The 15,048-nt window shown below is 35.4% G+C and overlaps 1 non-coding gene across 1 annotated transcript; it reads left to right on the top strand.

The window, feature by feature from the left end:
- The first annotated feature begins 3,867 nt into the window (after nucleotides 1-3,867).
- On the top strand, nucleotides 3,868-4,031 carry LOC115219863. Its single transcript, XR_003882377.1, has one exon. It is a non-coding gene; the product is annotated as a U1 spliceosomal RNA (small nuclear RNA).
- The last annotated feature ends 11,017 nt before the right edge of the window (nucleotides 4,032-15,048 follow it).

The raw sequence follows: 15,048 nt of genomic DNA, 5'->3' as shown, positions 1-15,048 counted from the left end.
TATCTGTGTTCCATCAAATTTTAATCTTTCAGCCTCCTTTCATAATCAATACTGTATACTTATTCACCTCAAACTGCATACAGACATTCTTGCTAAATAAACTTATTGTTTGATAACACAAATCAAGATCTTTGCCATTTTTGGTGTCCAGTTTGAAATCATCGCATTGTTATGTTTTCTCTTTGTTCATGTTTGGATTAACTATATATATATATATATATATATTTTATATAAAATCCGTTCTTTCTGTCTGTGTGTGTGTCTTCTAGGATCTTGGGCATCCTCCATCCGATTGCGCTCAAATTTTATATGTAGATACCGACAGTATCAGGGCATGTATAAGTCTTGAAAAAATCACAAAAATTGGTTAACGGTGAGAATGCAATTGATAAGCTGTAGGAACTTGCATTTGTGCACACATGTACATCAGCTGTTGCGATCGATACTATGCATATGCGAGAAAAATGCATGTGCAGTTTGCGCAAAAAAAGCCGGCCGGTTTAAGATAATGCCACAAAATGCAGTATATTTAAGAGACCCAAAAAGTAAGATACAAAAGAGATATTTTTTCCAAACTTGGCATGAAGGAAGGAAAGACTATTTGGTTTCTCAAGAAGTTTTTATTTTTTTGCCTTAACTTCGTTTAACAAAACCAAATCTTTTATTGAAATAAAGGCATGCTTAATTATTTTTAATGAAAAGAAAACACTGATTGCTTTTTATTCAGCAGATATGATTCAGCACCGTCCATTATACGGTGGGGGGGGGGCGTTTTGCTTGTATGTGTGTGTATATATATATATATATATATATATACACATATAAAAAGCACCGACTACACTCATGGAGTGGTTGGCGTTAGGAAGGGCATCTAGCCGTAGAAACATTGCCAGATCAAACTGGGCCTGGTGCAGCCTTCTGGCTTCCCAGACCCCAGTTGAACCGTCGAACCCATGCTAGCATGGAAAGCGGACGCTAAACGATGATGATGATATATATATATATATATATATATATATATATGGATGATCTCAAACTGGATGCTAAATATATATTTCTATGTATGTATATATATATATATATATATATATAGGTGCAGGAGTGGCTGCGTGGTAAGTAGCTTGCTTACCAACCACATGGTTCTGGGCTCAGTCCCACTGCATGGCACCTTGGACAAGTGTATTCTACTATAGCCTCTGGCCAACCAAAGCCTTGTGAGTGGATTTAGTAGATGGAAACTGAAAGAAGCCCATTAAGTGTGTATATGTTTGTGTGTCTGTGTTTGTCCCCCCAATATCACTTGACAACCGATGGTGGTGTGTTTACGTCCCCGTAACTTAGTGGTTTGGCAAAAGTGAGCAATAGAATAAGTACTAGGCTTACAAAAAATAAGTCTTCAGGTCGATTTTCTCGACTAAAGGTGGTGCTCCAACATGGCCACAATCTGAAACAAGTAAAAGAATATATATATATCAGATTATTTATTTTCTTTCTCTTCTTAAACTCATAATCAGGTGTAGATTCTCTCAGTATAAGAGTAAATAGAATCAATGCAATCATGAAAAATAAAGGAGACAAGAAGTCTTCTTGAAATATTCTTCTCCCAGATTTTCACATCTTGCATTGAGTCACTTCTGCAACTTAGTTCCATTTCCAACAATGAGGTTTTTATAATTAAAAAAATTTTTTTTTTTTCAACATGGAAAGAAAAAAGTCTGTCTTCTCATGGGCTCCAAGGGTCCACAGGCACGCCTAATGCCAATAACAAGGTACATTTTACATACTGTTTTGTAGCCTATCCAACCAACAGTCAAGTTTTTCTTTGTTTCCCCATTTTCCCTTTTCTCGAGCCCTAGGACACATAAGACTGGTTATGCAGTTTCCACGGCGTATAAGTGATTGAGACTACAACATATCCCCTGAAACAAGGAAAGGGACAAGTCACTTACATTGACCCCAATATTTGATTAGTACTTTATTTTAGGGATAAAAGGCAAAATTGACCTTGATGGGATTTGAACTCAGAACATGAATTAACTGGAAGAAATACCACTGAGAATTTTGTTTGCTAACTATTCTGCCAGCTCTCAGCCTTCTGCTCTTCAAAGTTACATTCTATTGATATCCAGTAGACCAGCAGTTACCCTTGATTTCTTTCTGCATCTTTTGTCATTCAATTGCTACGAGACCAGTTAGCTATTCGCAAATTAATAGCAGGCACATAACAGGCCTATAATTACTGACTTCTCCGTCTTCTTCAGTCGTCTCTATTAACATTGTCATTCCTTTTGTCAACCGTACTGGTAGCACATTTTCTATACAATTAATAGGAAACTGCCATATGTATAATTTTGCATGCTTGTGAAATTTTAAGTCAGAAGTGTCTCATGTTATGCTTTCTTTGAAGCTCACTCTTATGTCATTTCTTTACTGGATTCTTTTTAATGTTGGCATTTATCCCACCAAGATCTTTATTCAGCTAACTTGATTCGTAAGTCTCCTTTTCTACCAGAGGTCTTTGACCCATCTTTCTGCTCTGCTTTTAACTCTAAGAATTTCTACAGCAACAGAGACTGCACATCTGTTATATTCACAAATTTGATTTTCACTAATTTATCTACTTTCTCTATTACTTATCATAGCTTTTCAATTCCTTTCAAAACTGGTTATCTTGTTCTATCTTTTGCTTCTTTCCTCTTCTATAATATCTTTTCCTTCTATAATGTAAAACTTATTTTCATTTTTCCTGACGATTCATTGATCTTTCTGCTATTTCTTGTTCAATTTTCTCTCCTATGTAGTTGTATTCGTCATACTTTACTGTTCAGACAACTTCTTCCAGCTCCAACAGAGATAGTCATTATATTCTTACTATTCGAGGTTTTTGATCTAAAACCCTTTGTTCTGTGACAAGGAAGAGCTCGCTCTCTCTCTATCTCTCTCTCTATCTCTTTATCTATCTGTCTATCTATCTTTCTATTTATCTATCTATCTTTCTATCTATCTAATTTTACCAGGCGTTCTCTTGAACTAGCATTTAATGAAAATTCTGTTATCACTTTGAGACCACTTTCTGATCATTGCAGTTGTTGCTGAATCAGGCCTAAGTCCATCTTGCTGTACAACAAATAGGACACTCGTTGTGTGAGTGACTTTCACTTGAGTATTCAGTCTCATTAACACTTATGAAATTAATTTTTATCTAATGTTATACTCATAAAGACAGATGTGATGAGAAGTTGACACAAACTTTCTGTGAAGGGAGCCACCAACCAAATTTAAAGAAGTTCTACTCTTGAAAATAGACTTAAGTCCACTGAACATCAGCTCAATGCTTCATCCCTCCAGGAGCAATAAAACAGAAAACCAGTTGCGATAAGGGGCGGGGTCAATGATATTGACTAATCTCCCATCAAAGTTTCTGGCCTTGTGCTTAAATTAGAAACTGTTACCATTCTGACTCTTTACACTCTGAGTTCAAATCTCAATGGGATCAACTTTGTCTTTTATCCTTTCAGGGCTTGAAATAAAATACCAGTCATGTACTGGAGTCAATGGTATCAATTAAAACTTTCTCCTCAACATTGTTGGCCTTGTGCCTAAATCTGAAATGTTATTATTAAAGTGGTAAGCGGGCAAAATTGTTATCACATCAGATAAAATGCTTAGTGGCATTATTTGCAGCTTTATGTTCTAAGTTCAAATGCTCCCAAGGTTGACTCTGCCTTTTATCCTTTTGGGGTTGATAGAACAAGCACCTATTGCACACTGGGGTCAATATAATCAACTAGACCCACCCCCAAAATTTCAGGCATTGTGCTTTTAATAGAAAGAATTATTATTATTATTATTATTATTATTATTATTATTATTATTTGGCACAGGAGTAAACCATGATCAGCAAGGTGGTTCTCCCAGAGTGAGGCCCTTCCATTGCACTCCGGTTGGGTTGACCTTTGTGATCGCCCCAAATGTGGGCGACTTGAGTGCGCTATTTCTAAGTGTGGGGTCTGCGTTCACATTCACCCCGTAAATCAAACAAAGAACAGACTAATAATAATAATTATTATTATTATTATTATTGAGTGAGATAGCAGAGGATGCTATCAGTAACACTAGGGTAAAATATATGAAGCTCAGTATACCCATCATTGCTAACTGTCTAATAAAGGGACACCAGGTACATGCATCACAGCCATATGTGCGTGATATGGTGATCTCATATCAAGATAAACAGTGCATGACCTTGCAGGTGGGCCTAGTTAGAATTTTCTTCAGGTTGAGTAGCCCATCCTGCTCAAACGGTCCCTGAATAAGGGTTGTTTAAGGATGTTGAAAGAACCACCCATGTTTCCAGAGGTGAATTATTCAAACCCCAAAGAATTCCTCTCAACAGATGGCTATGATGCTCCCCCACTACTTCTGCTCGTGATCAGAGATGCACATATTGTCAGCCACTAAGGGACATGGTCAACTGGTTAAGGTCAAACAACCGACAAACAAATCTGTGGTATTGAGCAGAATATTTGCTGTAGCCCATCTTTTATACCAAGACAAAACAATGTACATGATAAAACTTCCAATCAGTTAAGATCAGAAGCCATGAGAGCCACTGCCTGGTATTATTATTATTATTATTATTATTATTGAGTGAGAGAGCAGTGCCTGCCATCAAAGATATGAATCCCAGTATACCCATCATGACCACCTGTCTGATAAGAGTACACCAGGCACATGCATCACAACTATATGTGTACATGTTGATCTCATATAAAGATAAGCAGCATATGACCTTGGAGGTAAAGCCCAGTTAGAATTTTCTTTAGATTGAGTAGCCCATTCTGCCCCAAAGGTCCCTGAATAAGATTTGTTTAAAGATGATGAAAATACCCATGTTTCCAGAGGCGAATTATCCAAACCCCAAAAAATTTCTCTAGGCATATGGCTATGATGCTCCCCAACTACACCTGCTTGTGATCAGAGACATACACATCATCAGCTACTAAGGGACATGCTCAACTGGTTACGGTCAAGCAACTGACAAGCTAATCTGTGGTATTGAGCTGAATATTTATTGTAGCTCATCTTTTACACCAAGACAAAACATGTACATGTTAATGCTTCCAATCAGTTTAGGTCAGAAGCCAGGAGAGTCCATCATTATTATTATTATATTTTCCTTGTTTATTTACTTGTGTTTATAAAATTTATGAGAAGAGAATTTTAAAAAATTCCATTTCTAGTTCATAATCCTCATTAATATTCATAAGATTATTTCAAGATTCACTGTTTCTAACTACACTGTGTTTTGGGTGATGTGCACACTTTAATACCATCCAATAATTAGCAGACATAGATGGCATTACAATATTCTAATAATTCTTATAATTTCATTTTTATGACTTAAGATGTCATGAGAATAAAATGACGATCTTTCATGTTTGGTAACCAATAATTAAACTACAATAATGTCTCTGGCTGTGAAGTCTGTGAAGCAGGATATGATGGTGGTAATAAGTATTCAGTGATTTAAATGCCATAAATTTACTAGCCTGTAGTTTAGAAAGTCTTTTGTTAAATACAGAGAGAAAAACTGATTTTGTATAATTATAGATGAAGTGGACCACTGAAGCAGTGAAAAACATCTACTGGAAAATTACATTGGTGATGTTTGCGTTGTAATAGGATATGTAATCAAAAAGTTATAATGCTTTTATTTCTGAAATTAAAGACTTTGAAACATAAATGAAAATTAAGAGAATTAAATAATGTCTACAATCCACTCTTCATTAAGCAAACTTTTATGTGTATTTCTCAGAGTCTGAAGAGGTCTGTAACATCGTCTTTTTGCCTTTACAATATGAAATGATCGTTAATTTAAAGGTAAAAGTTTATTTTTATGAATGAAAAAAAAAACTAGTTGGCTCAGCTCAAATTGTTTCTGTGCTCATAATTTTAATGTCTTTTCAATATAGTCACAGCTTTTACTAATATGATCTAAAAAAATAATAACAATAATAATAACGAGCACTCAGAGAGCACAAACCTTCATCAAGGCAGCACCAACATCTTCTCAACGATTAGTCAGAGATGATGTTTAAAATGAGAATATCTGAAATAAACTTGGCTGCTCTCATAAACAAGAATACTAAAAATGAACCTGACTACTCTCAAAAATTAAGTAAAAGAGAAAAAGGGGAAAATAATCCAGATTCCTTGTCCGGTACCTGATCAATCCCAAAATCTAATCAGTTTGTGCCGATCACAAACATCTGAATCCATTGAGTGGTTCTTGAGATATCTTGTCCACAGACAAACAAACAAACATGACTGAAAGCAATACCTCCACCTTCGTTAAGGTGGAAATATTGCTGAGATTCCTTTCGGTCATGAATGACTTTGGGATTGCACCTAGAAAGTTACCCTCTCAGGCACAAGTCTGGGCAAGGTTGTTTTATGGAAGACCAGCAGTCGCCCATGCATACCAGCCTCCCCTCTCCACATCACTGATATTATCCAAGGGAAAGGCAAAGGCAGATACAGCTTGGTGCCTGTGATGTCGCAACTCATTTCTACAGCTGAGTGAATTGGAGCAATGTGAAATAAAGTGTCTTGCTCAAGAACACAACATGCAGCCCGGTCTGGGATTCGAACTCAGAACCTCACGATCATAAAGCTCAATGCCCTAACAACTGAGCCATGTGGAGGTAATAAAAGAAAACTGAAATGACATTTTCACTAATGAATACCCCACCAAATTCTTTATATCTTTCTATTTTTACATATAATTCCTTAGGGTATAATTCAGCTATACTACCCAAAGAAAAAGAGTAGTTTTTTTTTTTTTGTTCTTGCCAATTACAAAGACAAGTACAGAGATGAATAAGAAAATCAATGCCAGTAATAGGACAGGTAAATTTTAAAACATTTTGCCCTGAGTATAAAATTGAAGTCATGAAGATATCATCATCATCATCATCATCATTTGATATCCATTTTCCATGCTGGTATGGATTGGATGGCTTGACAGGAGTTTACCATTCAGAGAGAAATTCACCAACACTACATCGGATATCCCCCACTCCACACGCATGACTCATAAACTGTTCCACTTTCCTAACATTTGTACATAATTCTGTGTATTGTACATGCACCTTTTGATTAGTCCTAGTGCACCTGAGCACTGTACACAATAATTTCATTATTATTATTATTATTAGAGCTGCATCAGCCTCCAGTCGTTTTGGTTTGGTTTCTATGGCTAGAATTCTGAATCCTAGAAAAACACTACAATAACAACTGTGCTATTAATTTGAATAATTCATGGAAGGTTAGCCCTCATTGCACATGGATCTGGTTTCACTCCCATTGCGTGGCACCTTGGGCAAGTGTATTCTACTATAGTCTCAGGCCGACCAACGCCTTGTGTGTGGATTTAGTAGATGGAAACTGAAAGAAGCCCGTTATGTGTGTGTATATGTTTGTGTATATGTATATGAAAACTTTTATTGGTGATTTAACATGCTAATTATATTCAAGTCTGTTCCTGTAATCCTTTCCTTTTAAACAGTAAAAATAAAATGCAGCACACTATACCATGTGAAGTGTGGAAAATTCTTGAAAGTACTCCACTATCAAAATCAAGGTAGCTTGGTTCCTGTATCTCAAGTGGACATGCATGGAACTGAGCATACTTGATCTCTTGGCAGAAAGGGTTAAAATATTACTTTTTTTTTTTAATTTAAAAAAAAGATTATTTTTATTTTTTAAATATTTAATTTCTTGATAAGATCATATCAAATTTATAAAAAAATTCATTAGTTACTAAAGTGCTAACAAATATGTCTTGAGAGTGAAATTCAAATAATGGATATGGAGAGATTATTCCTATTCTAGACTGCTAGAGTCTCCATGAATACCTTTAGTAGAGTCCATTTCTGATAGAAATAATTAGGTCAGGCTGAGAATGACTTCTGTGTCTCAGAAAACTTTGACTACCCATGTTTCTATTGAGGGTAACTACAATAAACTATGTGATTTGATCTAAGCAAGTTGGGTGATGGGAAATAAATATAGTGTATTGTATTTGAATTCATAGTCATTACAGCATACCTTTTCGTTAGAGACTATTAGAATGTAAATGTGACAGTGTTATAAGAATTCTTTGAAATTCTATGAGAGATTAAGTTCAAGAAAATGTAAAATTTATCGCTCGCTGTAACAAACAGTTTAGCATTAAATATCCGTTTTCCAAAGGGAGACAACTGTTTGAATTTTACTCAGAGTTGTCTTTCTTGAGAATATCGTAATTTATTACGGATTGTATTTTCTCTTACCATAAAATTTAAGTCATATTGTGTCTCGTTACTGTGATATATAATTAATTCTTTTGTTTAACTATTTATTTGCTTTTATAAAAGAATAAAATATCTTTGAATCAAGTTCAATACATAACAATTGTGCATCAAATAAGATAAGGGTTCGCAAAATTTGAAATTCAGGTTTTGTTTTCCTTCATTTTTTTTTACACTTGGTAAATGTGGAAGTGCCCTTAACCTTTGCATGCTGCTGCTTGAGACTGGCGAGCGTAATGTTTCGTTTAAACTATTGGAGGGATGGGGTCAGAGGGGTTAGACACAATAAGGGTGGCAAGAAGTAAAAGATGGGTAGGTTGAGGATGCTTGAGTGGTAAAGGATATGATACCAGTTAGTCTTTGTGGAACAAAGACTATTTTGGTAGCGAAAGAAAAGAGATCGAAAGGATAAATGCTCCAGTGTGTCCGTTAGTGATTAAATAATCAGCATTTGCCAAGTTTTCAGTTGCATAAGAAACGAAGAATCTAGCATTTCAGAGCCTTGTCTTCTTTTGAGAGTGAGAAAGTCAGAGAAAATCGTGTTGTGGCTTCAGATGTGGGTAACCAGTGGAACACACTGTTGGATGTGGTTGGAAATGTAACCCTACTTTTTAAAATAAAACTACGATTTCTAAAATAACTCCTGTTTCTAAAATTAAAATAATTTTCTGACCAGTTTTCCTGTATTATTTTCATTCCCAGTTAATCCGCTGGGCAAAATGCTTAGCGGTATTTCATCTGCCGTTATGTTCTGAGTTCAAATTCCACCAAGTTCGACTTTGCCTTTCAACCTTTCAGGGTCGATAAATCAAGTACCAGTGAAATTCTGGGGCCAATGTAATCAATTAACCCCCTCCCACAAAACTTCAAGCCTTGTGCCTATAATAGAAAGGATTATTTTCATTCTCGGTTTAGCGGCAAGCTGGCAAAATCAGTAGCATGCTGGACGAAATGCTTAGTGGTCCCCCCCCCCCCATCATTACATTCTGAGTTCAAATTCCACTGAGGTCGACTTTGCCTTTCATCCTTTCAGGGTCAATAAAATAAATACCAGTTGAACGCTGGGGTTGATGTAATCGACTCATCCCCACCTCCCACAGGCTGCCCTTGTGACAAAAATTTGAAATAATTATTTTCATTCTCGGTGACACTTAGTAGTATATCATAAATAAACTAAGATATTATCAACAAGTTATCAGTTGTCAGGATTAAAGGAATCAACTGTAGATGTGCAGATGTCGTCAGATAATTGAATAATTATAAGTAAGTTCAATGAGATTTACTGGTTTAATTTGATGTGGAAGACATGATCTGTCTACTACAGCAATAACACTGAATAAGAGGTGATTTAATTTGTGATGATGGCTGTCCAAGCCATGACAAGACAAACAAATGTAAAAGCATGATCATCATATGCAAAATACGAGTGAGGCCACTTAGATGAGAGAAAAAATTCTGTTTGTAAATTGTACTCCTCATTAAAATGATTTGGTAGTTTGATTTGCTATCTCTGCAATTAAATACCAAATACTTGCATGGCATCAAATATTTTATGAGCAACAATTGTGATGGAATCTTCTTTTATATGCAATCAACTCTTTATTGCATTGAAAAATGTTTAATTATTTATTTCTTAATAATAATACTACTACTAGTAATAAAATAATAGTACAAAAAATGTGGATCGTTATCTCTATAAGTACATAAAACCTAATTAGTATGCTAGTTACCCATAAAATTAGTTTCCCCAGTTTCTGTAATATCATCCAAATATTCAGATAGCAAAACATATTGCATAAATTCATGTTTCACTAATAACGAGTTAGTCAAAGATTTTCTCTAATTGACATTGACATGTTAGTCATAAAATATTTGGTACTATAAAATATTTATATATCTGCTTATTAGAGCAGGCATACACTGTGTGATGCCACATGTGAATGAAACATGTAGCTATAAAAGTAGGAAATCAGTAGCCAAAAATATGCTTTATTGAATGTTCTTTAGTAAAAGAATTGTTTTATTTTCTATATATTCTTTTACTCTTTTATTTGTGTCAGTCATTTGACTGCAGCCATGCTGGAGCACTGCTTATAGTCGAATAAATCGATCCCAGGGCTTATTCTTTGTAAGCCTACTACTTATTCTATCGGTCTCTTGCCGAACCTCTAAGTTGTGGGGATGAAAACACACCAGCATCAGTTGTCAAGTGATGGTGAGGGATATATATACATACACACACACAGGACGGGTTTCTTTACAGTTTCCGTCTACTACATCCACTCACAAGGCTTTAGTCAGCCTGAGGCTATAGAAGAAGTGCCACACAGTGGGACTGAACCCAGAACCATGTGGTTGGTAAGCAAGCTACTTACCACACAGCCACTCCTGCACCTGTATGTATATACTGAGTTGTAAGATTTTAGAATTTTTGGTAACAAAAATATTTAAGGGTGTATGTCTGTACGCACATACACACAGTCAAACACTCTCAAGTAATATGATTGTCACTTTAGAAAGCAATGACAGGCAGTGGCCATGCATTCTTGTGATTCAGAAAAAGTTAACTCAATCGAACAACGAGTTTCAAAATCTATTTATATCACAACTTGTGAACTGACACCTTTCCAAGGGTAAGGTAGAACAAATAAAAATTAATGATGGGCAGTTTTCAGAATTGTTAGCACTCATGGCAAAATGTCTAGTGGTATTTCATCCATCTGTATGTTCTGAGTTCAAATTCTGCCGAGGTTGACTTTACCTTTGAGAGTCAATAAAATAAGTACCAGTTGAGTATTGGTGTTGAAGTAATCAATTTACTCCATTCCTTGAAATTACTGGCCTCCTATCTAAATTTGAAACCCTTATTATTATTATTATTATTATGGCAGCAAGCTGGCAGAATCATTAGCATGCCAGGCGAAATACTTAGTGGCATTTTGTCCATCTTCACGTTCTGTGTTCAAATTCTGCCGAGGTTGACTTTGCCTTTCAAAGTCGGTAAATTAAGTACCATTGAAACACTGGGGTCGATGTTATCGACTAGTCCCCTTCCCCAAATTTCAGGCCTTGTGCCTATAGTAGAAGGGAATGTCATTATTATCATTATTGTTATTATATTTTTGAAACTGTAAATTTCTGAAATGAGGCATAACTGATAATAAATTTTGACAGTTTGGCTTATGTGATCAGTAATTCAACATTAATAATATTCAAATTCAAATAATGGAACATTTGATTTTCATGATTTCAAACTTAATACATCTTGTGTGTAATTAGGAAAAGAAACTCAATATAAATAATAAATGGAGAGAATACATAAAATTTCCAATAATTCTGAACTGAGAGACATTGCTTAGACTTGCTTTAATGAATATTTAATATTTGGGGGAAATGGGGAGTTGACAGAATTGTTAGAGGACATGGACTGATATAAAGCTTTGTAGTATTTGTTCTGACTTCTTGTAGTCTGAGTTCAAATCCCACCAAAGTCAACTTAAGTTTTTATTCTTCTGTGTTAGTGTGATGGACAAAATACCTTGTAGTATTTGTTCTGGCTGTTTCCATTCTGAGTCCCTGTAGCCAATTTATCTGCATCTTGTTTACAAGTTAGGGGTTTTTAAAGAAAAGCAGCACTTATCAAAGAATTGACCAGGGAGAGGATGCGTTTATTGACCCTATGGTGCAAGGAAAATAGGAATATTTTTGGCTCATCTCAGATAATTTACATTACAGTCAGAAACAATCTGTTTATCAAATTAAAATGTCTTGTAAACTCTATTTCAAAGTTTTTGTTGATTTTCACCTTATCTCTACATGTTTGCCAAGGATTATCTTCTTAATTATTTAATCCTTCAGATATCAAATTGCTTGAGACTGCTCCTTGATGCACACTTGGTGTTTCAAATTGTTCTCGATCAGTAACTCTTGACCCTTGGGGGTCCGCAAACGGATTTGTTGTTAAAATTTATTCTTTCGTTTGTTTCAGTCATTTGACTGTGGCCATACAGGACTTATTCTTTGTAATTCCAGTACTTATTCTATTAGTCTCTTTTGCAGAACCACTAAGTTACTTGGACGTAAACACACCAACATCAGTTGTCAAGCGATGGTGTGGGGACAAGCACAGACACACAAATAAATACATATATGCATGCATACACACACACACACACACACACACACACACACATACTTTCAGTTTCCATCAATTAAATCCACTCACAAGGTTTTGGCTAACCTGAGACTATAGTAGAAGACACTTGCCCAGGGTGCCATGCAGTGGGACTGAACCCAGAACCATGGTTAAGCTTCTTATCCTACAGCCTGTGCCTAACCACTCCTGCAATAAATTTATCATACTTGTGCAATACACAACATATTTTAACAATTTTTTTATAATTACAAAAATACAATACATTTTGTGTTTTCAAATATTAAGTAGCTCTGAGGTTCTATCCATGTAAGATAGGAATCAAAGGGCTCCCCAAGCAAATAATTGTTGAGTACCACTGTTGTAGATTAAAGCCTTCCACCAAAATAAATTTATGTTCCAAACACCATCTTGGTAACAGCAAAGGTATTTTACTAAATTTATTATTTCCAAACATAACTGAAAGAAAAGAAGAGAGTATTCCAGTGGAAACACACTGTCAAATCCAATCCTAGACAAAAGAGAACCTGCCACTAATACTTCAGTTTTCCTTCTGTCTATCTGCCCACTTACCAACAAACTAGTTTTATAGTATTGTTGATTAGCTCCAGGTCAGGTCTGGGATTAAGGACATTCCAGCTATGACCATCCTGTTTTTTTCTCTCATCCATTGTCTATTGGAGACTACATTGTATCCTTTATTTAAAACAGTACAGTGTGATTTGAGGAAGAATCAGCTGCTATTAACACAAATATTTAATAATGAGCACATACTAGATGAAATTATACAAATACGAGGGCGTGCTGAAAAGTTCCTGGCTTTGGGTAAAAGAAAATACAGGAGGATCACTTAATTACAATTTTATTTAACATATTCCCCTCTCAGATTCACATGTATATTGCAGTGGCCCTTTAGTTTTTCTAAGCCCTGTTTAAGAACTCAGAACGTTTATTCTCCTACTAGGCCGTTCACGATACCCTCAAAGCCAGGAACTTTTTAGCACCCCTTTGTATATAGCAAGTAATAATCAATTAGCTTCTGTTTAATTAAAATGATATATTGAATTTGCATTATAGGATGTTTATAGAAAACCACTCGAAGAAGGTACCCACTATTTGACAATAATCAAATTCTTTTGCCCTTCCCTGCACTCAGTATGTCTTCTAAGTTTCATTGTTCAAAGTTCTAAAATCCACTTTCTCCAGACATTACAAGTCCTGTCTAGTCAAAATCATTGACTGTCATGTTTCTAACATATTTATCATTTATAATTTGCTGTTTATTATAACCTGTTCCTGCCACCCAAGGCAATGGTTTCTTGACAGCTCATACCATGGGTGCAATATTATCATTGATTATTAGCCAATATTGAATCTAATTCTGTTTTATTCGCAGCACTTATTTCATTAACATCCTATAATACTGTCATCACTAAATATGCAAATAATAATCAATAAAGTGATTAATAAATCAAATTTACTTCTAACATCTGGTTTAATGTCTTCAGCTTGGTGACTACTATTGTGATATATCTTGAAGTAAAAATGAAAAATCATTCTTATCAGTGGCTTTTGAAAAGGTCTGGACATCATAGCTTAATTTTTCCCGTTCCCCTAAACAGGTATTCGTATAATAAGCTCCTTTGATATTAGTCACAGTTTTGGCTGTTACCACAAAAGAAAAGGCTTTCAGTCATCTGAATTTCTGTAATGAAGAGAGTTTCTATGGAAGAAGATATTCAGTCTAATACAGCTATCCTAGTCGACTGAGGGGGTTTGTTTTCAAAAATACATTGTTAAATTGTGTACTTTAATACACCATACACCATGTTAAATAGTGAAAGTTAAATGCATTTGTGATAAATGAATGCGGTGCACGGGAAAGATGGAGTTTGTTCCAAGACTCTACATTGCCCCACTACCTTACCCAAGTAATATTTCCAAACAGATTTTAAACACAATATTGGTTCATCGTTGGAATAATAAAGTAAAATTTAATGACATATCCTTTATCTTTTACTTGTTTCAGTCAATGGACTGTGGCCATGCTGGGGCACCACCTTGAAGGGTTTTAGTTGAACAGATCAACCCCAGTATGTCTTTTATTTGTTTCACTCATTGGACTGTGGCCATGCTGGGGCACCACCTTGAAGGGTTTAGTCGAACAAATTGATCCCAGTACTTATTATTTTCTAAGCCTGCTACTTATACTATTGGTTTCTGTTTGCTAAATTGCAAAGGTATGGGTACGTAAACAAACCAACACTGGTTATCAAGCAGTGATATGGGACAAACATGAAGATGCACAAACACACAAATATGAATGACAGGCTTCTTTCAGTTTCCATCTATCAAATCCACTCTGAAGGCTTTGGCTGGCCTGGGGCTATAGTAGAAAACTCTTGGCTAAGATGTTACACAGTGAGGCTGAACCTGGAACCATGTGGTTGTAAAGCAAACTTTATCATTGCCAGCCCATGTTATCCTGGACAGTGAATGAATCAGTGATAGACAAGGGTAGATGTATATCAAGTTAAACAC

The sequence above is a fragment of the Octopus sinensis genome, linkage group LG1 (assembly GCF_006345805.1).
Source record: "Octopus sinensis linkage group LG1, ASM634580v1, whole genome shotgun sequence".
Taxonomy (NCBI): domain Eukaryota; kingdom Metazoa; phylum Mollusca; class Cephalopoda; order Octopoda; family Octopodidae; genus Octopus; species Octopus sinensis.
This window is presented reverse-complemented; position numbering and strand designations above follow the sequence as displayed.